Source organism: Urocitellus parryii, unplaced genomic scaffold (assembly GCF_045843805.1).
Source record: "Urocitellus parryii isolate mUroPar1 unplaced genomic scaffold, mUroPar1.hap1 Scaffold_48, whole genome shotgun sequence".
Lineage (NCBI taxonomy): Eukaryota > Metazoa > Chordata > Mammalia > Rodentia > Sciuridae > Urocitellus > Urocitellus parryii.
In genome coordinates this window covers 1,692,280-1,703,301 of record NW_027554049.1, presented here as the reverse complement: position 1 = coordinate 1,703,301, position 11,022 = coordinate 1,692,280, and the positions used below count along the sequence as shown (strand labels likewise).

Here is an 11,022-nt window from a genome sequence, read left to right as displayed (position 1 = left end):
AACCTGGGGAACACTCCCATATACGATATTGATCTGGTCAAGGCACACTATTTCTAAGTAGAACTATCAGATGAGGGTGAATTTAGGCCAGCTCTAAGGAACAGCCTATAAGACAGACCATAACTGATCCAATTTCCTTTAATAGCAATCTGGTACTATCCTACCCACTTCAATTCAAAAGTTTGAAGTTAATTCAAATCAAAAGACCATATTGGAGCAAAAGTAAGCAAATGTGTAAACTCTAGGACATTCTTATTGCTGTATTAAGTTTGAAGATGAGCATACCTACCACAGCAGTATTGTTCCAGGAAGCAGGATAGGAACAGTGGTAAATTAGGAAACAGACTATTAATTGCACAATTAATAGAAAAGTAAAAAAAAATGTTTCAAAATCTACAATAAACCTGTATCCAAAGGAGTGATAACAATGAGGTGCTGGACTTTAGTTCTGTGGTACAGCTTTGCAATGGACTCACTGGCCTATGGGTACGGCTCACTTCCTGCCTCCTGAAGGATGAATATGCTACACAGAGCTATGATGGTTTCTACTGAGTGGTAAAATTCACAGAAATTCCACGTTACTCATGTCAGAATCATTCCTTGTGCAAAGTTTGATGTAGATGAAGATAAAGTGGTTTCTTGGTCAATAACTGCAATTTCTTTTAAAGTCAGTGTGTTTCTTGTACCTGTAACCACAATAGAAGGATCATTGTTTAAAATACTTTGATGATTGATCTACACCAATGTTATATTCTAGATGAGAGGGACTAAGAAGAAACATGAACTAGTAACCATTAGAACAGTATGAATCCTATATGTATATCACTTACAGTTCTATTACAATTGGCCCAGGTTTAATCTCATCCATCTCCATGAAAGCAAAACACTTGGTGCTGGTAAACCTTTTTTTTAGGCTTGTAGTGTTTGAATTCAAAGAAGATAGCTGCACCTAAGGAATTAAAACAAACCACATAAGCCAGAGACCACACATTTCTTATGTGTCACCAGAAGCCTATGATTTTATAAAGTAACATGTGTCAAACAGTCTGATGACACAACTGTTGATAACTCACTGTGGCTGTCACTCCAAGATCTTCTACCATGTCTGAGTGACATTTCTCCATATCATTTAATTCTACAAAGTACAACAAAATTGTATAGCAAGAATGTAAGTTATGTACACAGGTAGAATCATAAACTACCAAAGAATATAAAATATTAAATACCACAAGAAAACAGAAGTTGCTTAAGTATCAGCAGTACCTATAGAAATGGTTTCAATAAGCACCTATATTTGATAGAATAAAAATTTAAAAGAGTTCCTTTAAAAAAAATTCTAGCTTATATCATTTCTCTCCCTCCTGAAACCACCATGCCCAGATTGTCCTTTCCATATTCTTACAAACTAACTGCCAGTTATAGTATCTTTTTACCCAATGTGTCTTATTGAAAGAAAAAAAAATCTTTAACTGTTAGAAAGTAATCATTAGGTTCCTAAAAAGACTTAAGGTAATTATTAGGGAACCTGCTTCCTTAACTCTGTATTATGAGAAAAACTTCCCTATCAAATAATATTTAACCACATTATTACACAACTAGATAATGCAACTGCTAATTCTTATATTTAAAAAAAAATTGATTTGACTTTAACTATGTGACGTAAGATCTTGTGTTAAGTACACTATGAACACAAACCCAGATAAGTACTGTGTCCTTAAGAAGTCAGTAACTGATAATTACAAACCTTTGGTTAATTTTTCAATATGCTTCTGGGAGCTCAATGTCCACATTAAAATGAACATATGTATCTTCTTTTCTTGAAGCCACAGGAGTATCTTGCACAGGAGTTAGGAGAAACAAATAAGTTTCTGCTTATGAGCATTCACATATACAGACGGAAAATCTAGAAACTGAAAAGGTTCCTAAAGAGGCATAGAAAGAGCTGAGAGGAGATTCTCAGGCTAAGAGATTCCTATTAGGTGTGAGAAAGTATGTGAGAGTTGTTGAAGTTCATGGGGTATGTGGAGAGAAATGAATATAGACTGGATAGGAGACCTCATGAAGGGGACAAGGAAGCCTTTACATGGCCAAGTGGACAAAACTTGATCTTCATAGTGAAGTGGTAAAAAGAACAAACATGTTTTCCTTAGGGAATAATAGCCCACTATATTTTTCTATGCAAAAAATAATCTGGAGTATATAATTTGCCACAATGGAGCTCTGCCACCATTTTCTAACTTTGATCAAGTATATGACTTATTTAGAAAAGCCTTTAAACCTAACCTTATCATAATTTCCCTGTTAAGAACCAAAAATGGATGAGAACAGCCAACAAAAACCCTTTTGTTAATGAATAATTTTTCATATATATTATCTAAATTCTGGTTATACTGTTTACAACATAGCCTGAATTTTTAACAACCAGATGGTACGTTATATATAGTTTTAATTTCCCGGGTTTTAAAATCTCAGTTTAATCAAATTCAACATGGACTCATTTAATAACTCCTCAGTGTTTATGTGTTATTCATTTATGTGTCTCAAAAAGCTCAAAAACAATTTAGTACATTTAATAATTTAAAAATATTTACATAAAAATATTTCAATTTAACATGAAAAGGTAATTTAACATTTACAACATCATTAAATATTATTGTGTTTTAAGTATACTTTCTGAATGAGTATGCAGTTTTACAAATGGCCTATCAAACAATGTAAATATTTTCCAGTACACTATATATTTGATAACTGGTAACATCGGAATTTAAAAGTGTAGCAGTATTAGTGCTGTGGATTATGTTCTTTAAATAAATGTTTTTCTTTGTGGTCATATTTTTCTTTTAATTAGCACTAATGAACCCATGGATCTGACTTTATTTCTGCAATTGATAAAAGTTCCTCCATTTAATTTCAGCACTGATCTGTTCCTTTGGTGCAAAACTACAGGTTAAAATAAGCCCTTTGTACTAACTATAGTTATTTCTGTAAAATGGTATAATTTATTCCTTAATCACATCATCATCCCACGGGATTGCATTCAGGGCATGGATGTTATGGACGCACACTACTTCCCTGTCCCCTGATTTTCATCTGCCTCTGTAGGACTCACCTATGTAGATACCTCAGTAGCACAGGAAGAAGAGGGGCTGAAGCAGGAGAGATGGGAAAACAGGACAAGGGCCTCTGTGTAGAAAACTACACACCCATGGAAGGTGAGAGGTGCTATTTTTAATCGACATCCTGAAGGCTGTAGCTGCTGTTAAGGGCAATGTGTATGTTTATTCCGCACATTAGATGGAATCTGAAGAGCAAAAATCTATACAAACTCAAAAGCAAAAGTGAGTGTATAAGTAGGAAATATTTTTTGTAAGTCTTTCAGAACTAGGGGCTGGGGATGTGGCTCAAGCAGTAGCACGCTTGCCTGGCATGCGTGTGGCCCGGGTTCGATCCTCAGCACCACATACAAACAAAGATGTTGTGTTCACCGAAAACTAAAAAATAAATATTAAAATAATAATAATAATAATAAAAGATTTCAGTCTCTGGTATTTGGAATTTAGGCTGCAGTCCTTATTTAAAAAAAATCTGCAATCTGTATTTGGGGTAAAATGGGAGTTCATAACCCACTTGAATCTAATGTATGAAATATGATATGTCAAGAGCTTTGTAATGTTTTGAACAACCAATAAAAAAAGTCTTTCAGAACTATGTTCTGTTATGATCTCTTCTAGATTCTGCCTCATTATAGAATGCATTAAAGTTAGTTGTCACATATACAAGACCATTCCCTGTCAAAACCTTTGTCCCATTTGAGAAAAAACATAATGCAATTTGCCAGTTATTTACCCTTTACACTAACTGTAATATAGGGATCGATGCACTGTCCAGAGTCTTTCAGGCCAATTTTCTCAATCCTGATAGTGAGTAATGTCATTCCCGGTTCTGATGGCAACCTTGGTAATAAAGTACCGGGCAACAGAGAAACCTCAATAAAAGTTAGCTCTACCAATAATTCAGAGTAAATACTTTGACAAACAGAAGATATAGCCTACCTCTTAGGAACTAGCTAGGCATTATGTATTTTTATTTCCAAAATTCATGAACATCTGATGTTATACTTTTTTAGAAAAATATTTAATTTTACACATAATATATCTGCATTTCCCAACCATACAATCACCTTTAAGCAGAAATAATAATTTCTATAATAATAGTGTATAGTATGTATAATAAAAGTTTGTTAAAAACATCACTTGAGGAAGCCCAATTATACATAATAGTATAATATGCTCACATAATATTTATATTCCATATGTACTTCTATATTATACTCAGCATCTTAATATGAAGTGGTAGAACAAAGACAAGAAAAGCTTTTTAAAATACTTGTTATACTGTTCTAAAGTCTGAGACATTTAATATCAGAGTTGATCAATACATTCTTTAGTTACTCCTAATAAAGAAAATTTACAATTTGATATTTATGTTTTAATTTAACTATAGTCTAACTTCTATTCTTCATTCTATTTTGTATGATTTATTCTCTCAGAAATTAGTACTATATAGTCTGCCATATAAAAGGGCCATTGTATAACTGAAAAATTTCCCTAAAACCAACTAAAATTCTTAAAACTAAAAACCCACCCAGAACAACATGAAAACATTCACCCACCAAGAATATATGAAGGAAGAAATCAACTGTTCACTATGTTACCTTTTTTGAAACTACCAATAGAGAACAGATGCAAATAAGCTGATTTTAATCAAGTATGCATACAGAACCTCAAAATACACTTAACAAAAGATTTTGGTTGATGTTTTTCAAGTTTCTATTCAACAATGTGTTATGCTACTTTTAATGATGAGTTGTTTGAAATACATGAATCAATCAACACACTACATTTGAAAATACACATTTGATTGATGGCAAATGTGGCTTGAGGAAATTTTGGGAGGTGATGGGAATGTTCTGAACTTGTATAGTGATGACAGATGCAAAACTCTATAGAAGTGTCAAAAATCAATGAATTTTATACTTACAGAAGGGAAATGTTATGATATGCAAATTATACCTCAACAGTGCTGTTAAAAATGTATTACTTTCTAATTTAAACAAATATGAAGACAATACAGACAAATGCAAGAATGGCAAAGCCTGGAGACTGCATTCCATGGTTGCATTAACAAACCTAAATGGGCTCAGGCTGATATCATTAAATATATACATAATACCTTTTATGCATCTTCTTTGATTGACAAATGAGGGTACTTTTAGAAGAGGGGCTTGTACCTGGACATCTGGGATGAATTTTAGAGAGTTAAGAAACACCTCTGAAATTTTATGAAAAATGTGAATCTGTATACATTTATATACATACATATTCACATGTATGTATATCATATATGATTTTTTCTGCAGAAAAGTTCATTCTATTATGTAGTACATGGCTGTATAAATATGCTACAGTTTATGTACACATTCTTGTGTTGATAGATATTTGAATTACTTCAAGTATTTGGATATAGTTAATACTCTTCTGAACATCTTCTGGTGCCCATAAGCACCCATTTCTGAAACAGAGGAATCACTAAGTCACCTGTCATGTTACCTCCATACCTACTATGTAACGACAATCCATTTTCCAAGGTGGTTGTGCCAATTTTTATTCCTAGCCCAAGGGCAGTAGTGTTCCCATTGCTCCACATTCTCACTAGGTACTGTTTACTCAGATTCTTCATGTTAGCCAATTTTGGTATAAAGAGATCAATCATTTTAATTTGCATTCCTCTGAAGATTAATAAGGCTGAGCACCTTTTAGAATAAATCAAATATATGATTTCCTCTTTTCTGAAGTGTGTTCAATTTTTTTGCTCAATTTTTTATTGAGATGTCTATCTCATTGAGCTGTAGGAGGTCTCTATTATTTTGCTGGACAAATGTTTTACAAATAGCTTCTTAGTAGTTTTCCTTTATAAAGACTTTTTGTTGAAGTAGAACATATACATTTTAAAATGGACAAATTGTTAGTACAGTTTGCTGAACTTTCACAAAGTGAATACACCTGTATAATTAGTATCAGATCTAGGAAAGATATGATCAGCCTCCTGGGAGTGTCCTTCCCCCCACCCTGTCCAATTCACTCTTCCAAAAGATAGCAACCATTGCTAACTTCTAACACCAAGTATTAGTTTTGAATGTTAAGAATGACTTTCTCTGCCATGGTGTCTTCTGATTATGATAAATACTTACTGCTAGTAATATCAAATTTCTTAATATCTTCCTTTACAATCAGTGCTTTTTATGTCATATTTAAGAAAACTTACCCCACTCCAAAATCATAAAGATATTATCTTGAAAGCATTTTATTGACATTAATTCTATATGTCACACAGAATTATTGTCTACGGTGTATAGTAGGAGCTTTAATTTCATTCAATTTCACATAAATACTCAATTGTCTCAGCACTACTCATTGAAAAGACTGACATTTTCCACCACTGATCTGCAGTCCCACCTCAATCATAAATCAAGTGGCAATCACTTTCTGAGTTTTCTATTCTGTCTTACCGGACTGTTTATCCTCTTACCATTAATACAGTATCTTAATTCTATAGCTGTATAAAAGGTCCAGGAACTGCAATAAAAATTCAGATGAGTTTCAGAAAGAGTCTATCTTTATAAACTGCTTCGTCTAATTTATGAACTAGTATATATCTTTACATTTTAAAAATCATAACATTTATTTAATAGAACTTTATTTGACCTAAAACCTTTAAGAAATGAAGACCTACAGATCCAGGGAAAACTCCTGTTTTTATGTTTATGTTCCATGAAGAATGGATGGCCATGCAGAAATGACTGGAGAAGGGGGTGTGAGCTAATGGTAAAAGGCTGCCAGGGCGGGATCCCAGCAAAACCTGTCTGGTCAGATTCTTCTTGGCCTCTCTGTATAGCCTTCTTTCCTTCTGGACCTAAGGCAGGCCCTGTCTGGAATGAAGGTTTTTAAGGGAGGGGGGGAGGGAGGGTAGGGGGACAGGGAGGGAAGGGAAGAGAGAGGAAAAGAGGGGGGAGAGAGAGAGAGAAGAGAGAGAGAGAGAGAGAGAGAGAGAGAGAGAGAGAGAGAGAGATCATATATATAAAGTGTGAAAAGAATCCAAGCATGCACCAATAAAAAAAAAAGATCCAGAAATTAAATCACTAATTAAAATAAAAAATAAAAAATGTAAAAAAAATTACAAAGTAGAAGTAAAATGATTTATTCACTTCAAAATATTTATGATTACTAGTGCATTATTTCAAAACACAAAACAAAAGAAAAAAGTTACTAACAGAATTGAATCTAAAAAGAAAATGTCAAGTCAGTTCCAGCAGAGAGCATGGAAAGAAACCAAGCATGATCTGATCCTAGAGGCCCTATTTGTTTAAAGATGGATAATGCTCCTGCCTTTACATCCCATCCTTTTGCACAATTTTTAACCAATGAGATATAGTTTTAAATCATGAAATTTTTCATAATTCTTTTGGATGAGCTTTTGTTGAGTGAGCAAATACTTGCCTTAGCCTAGGGGCAGCTCTGGCTGCAGGACACCTGCACTCTTCACCCTAAGCAGGTACTTGTCACAGTCAGGACTCAGTGGCAATGGCAACAAGCTGCCAGGGTCCCCGGGCTTCTGCGCACCCCAACCGACTCCGATGCATTCCTCCAGGTGAACGGGGAGACCCCTGAGGTGACCTGTCCCCTGGACAGCGTCCCTGCGGCTCGGCGGTGGGCTCCGAGCCCAGCGGGACCCGCAGGGGGCCACGGAGGTCGGGGGCGTCCAGCAGTGGCTGCACCGGCCACCAGGAGGGTGGACAGCCGCGCCCTCCATAGAGGAGCCCAGCCGCCAGCGGGGACGAGGTGTGGACCTTGGCTGGGTCATCTGGGCCTCACGAAAACTGCAGCGGAGATGCGCTGTCGCCTCCTTGAGGTTCCTGGGGGCTCTGCCGTTGCCTCAAAGCAAAGCGTGGCAAGCAACCAGGAGGCTGCAGCGTCCCCTTGCAGGTGCACTTGCACAGCAGGGTCCTGGCTCCGCCCACGCCTCTCCCCAGAGGCGTAGCCATGCTCACCCTGGCCCCCCTCCTGCACCACCCACGCCCCGCCCACACCCCCACCACTGGAGCGAAGCCACGCCCCCATTCATGTACCGCCCACTCCCCCGCCCCTGGGTCATGGCCACTTTCCCCGCCAGTCCTGCGCTGCCCATTCCCTGCCCCTGAGGCGTGTCCACACTCGCTCGGCTCCTTTGGCGCCTGCTTCCCATCAGAAGAGGAGTAGAGCGTGGGGAGGCGCCCGTCGGGAAGCCATCTGGGAAGGCAACGTTTGTGGTAGGTGTTCGCTGGCACAGGGGAGGGGGAAGGCTTGGAACATCCAAAGAAGCCTGATGCGGTGGGGTGTGTCTGTAATCCCAGTGCCTCAGGAGGCTGAGGCAGGAGGCTTGCCAGGTGGAGGCCAGCCTCAGCAACTCAGCGAGGCCCTGTCTCTAAAGGGCTGGGATAGTCGGTGGGTAGTCACCCCTGGGTTCAGTCCCTGGGACCACAACTCAGGAAGGCACAGAAGGGGTTCTCAGTGGAAGTTGACCCGTGGTGCCCATCCTCGTCCTCTGGTCCCTGACCACAAGCTCCCCAGGCCTCCTCTCTGGAGACCCCCAAACCAGATTAAGGTGTCTATCTTACATGGACTTTAAGACTTATCAAGTGCAAGGCTGAATGGCACTATGAGGGTGATGGGCCTGGATGTAGACCTGGAAAGGACCTTCATTCTTGGGCCAGGGGTGGAGTTCTGTGACTGCTGTCTTTGCCAAAAGGTAGGTAGACACTCTGTCCCTGAGGACAGGATACAAACAGACTTAAAATCAATCATGTAGTTGCAGGGTTAGTCAAGATGCCACAGGGAGTGCCCCTATGCAGGGGGACCATGTCTTTATGAGGGGCTGACTGGGTGAAGAGGACACACAGGGGCCCTGTGATGACAGAGGAGGAAGCTGGAGCCAGGCAGCTGGGAAGCAAAATGCTTTGAGGTTTCCGGGCATCACTGAAGCTGGGAGGGCACAGGAAGGTACCTGGAGGTAACCTAAATCATGGCCTGGGCACCGGCTCAGTATTTTGGCCTCCAGGCCACAGAGGATAGGTCTTTAAGCCACCCGGCGTGTCCTACATCACTCTAGCATGGGGACCAGAGGCTTCCAGTGTGGCCATTTGCAGATGCCCAGGCTGGCCAAAACTGAAGGTGTGGCCACCCAGGGGTTAGAGCCTGAAGTACACCTTTACAAAAATCACATTTGTGAACATTGGAGCTGCTAAAGTTCTGGAATGATTACCTGAGGCTGTCATAAAAAACACTCTCAGGGGGTTGGGGCTGTAGCTCTGTGGCAGAGCACTTGCCTAGGACATGTGAGGCACTGGGTTCCATCCTCAGCACCACATAGAAATAAATAAAATAAATGTATGCTGTCCTTCTAAAACTATATTTTTTAAAAAATTAAAACAAAACAAACAAAAAATGCCCTTAGCTAGACCTGATGAGTGGTGCCCAGTTGTGACTGGGAATCTTGGGAAAGCCTGGTTAAGGAGGCAGGGAGGTGCGAGGTCATACTGAGGCCTGCGGGAACTGAACACTGTGTCTTTGTTCTTTGTCTTCTCTGCCCATACATTTGACATGCAAGACTTCTGCCTGGGCAAGTGTTTAATTCAGCAGATTCAGGGCAATCTGCAGCAATGTTCTTGGGGTCCCTTTGCCTGCACACATATGCTGCATGGGTTGGCTTTGAGAAATCCCCTAGCACCTGCCACAGGGGCTGTGGCACTTCCATGTTTGCAGATCCCTGTGAGAAATGCAGGTGGAAATCAAGGCAGGACATGGTTTGGGTTTTGCTTTGAGGTTTCAAATTTTAATTTTTAATTTTTTAATTAGTGCATTAGAGTTGAACACAACAGTGGACTTGGTTTTGAAATAATCCCACAAGCAAGGAAGATCCTTCTGTCCACTGCAGTCCCTCTTGCCTCCCCCTTACTCGCTCCTCTTGCCCTGCCCCCTCCTCTACTTCTCTTCTGTTATTTATAGTTTATTTGTAGTGGGTTTTCAACCTTTAGTAGGAAGCTGCATATGTTCATATTTAGAAATTGGTTTCTTCATCAAATTTCCAGATCTGTGATTCTAAATATTGACCTTTTCAAAAGCAAAGGATGCTTAAACAATTCAGATTAAACATAAATAAATAAAGGAGTTCCACCCTCCCGTTCTGTGCACTCTCTGCTTTCTCCTCTGTGGTAGACAGATGAGGTCCTACAGGCCACCAGGGCTTCCTCTGTGAACCTGAGGGGCTCAAGCTTTGAACTGAGCTAATTTGCTTCTAATTTGGGGGGTTGTCTCTGCACCTGCAATTACATACATTTCCCAGGAGAAGCAAGATCTGGCAGTAGACCTAATGTGAATTTTTTTCTGTGTCCAAACCCTCAGAAAGCCCAGTTTTCAGGGTAAGTTGTAACCACAGCCCTTGCCTTCAGGTTTAGTCTCCTAATGGCTAGGGACTTCTCCGTGCTTAGGTGGCAGCACCCCCATCCTGAACCAAAGTTGAGGCCTGAATCGTGGAATCTCAGGCACTGTAAATCATTTTAGAAAGGGCTTTCTGGTGAGTCATTTTTTTATCAAAGACCACTGGTCCTTGAAATTTCCCATTTAACTAAAATTACTTAAAGGAATTTCTTTCAAGATAGTAACATTTTTAAAGGTGAGTATTTAATGAGAGTGCTGTGGGAGAGACAGATAAGCTTAATAGCCAACTTTATTTCATGAGTGATTCCACCTGGAGCACAGGCAGCCATTCCTTGTGGAGACAGTGAGAACAACCATGTCTGCCCTTCTATTTTTAGGCTGAGTGCTCAGCCAAGCCTTCCATCCAATACTCACTCTCTCTTTTTCTTCCTCCCTTTCTTTCTTCTTCCCTTCCTTCCTTCTTATTTTCATGGAAACAGATGCTGTTCTA

At 39.3% G+C, this 11,022-nt stretch overlaps 1 pseudogene; it reads right to left on the bottom strand.

Moving 5' to 3' along the window:
• Positions 1-593: 593 nt before the first annotated feature.
• On the bottom strand, positions 594-7,920 carry LOC144252565 (axin interactor, dorsalization-associated protein-like; annotated as a pseudogene).
• Positions 7,921-11,022: the final 3,102 nt, after the last annotated feature.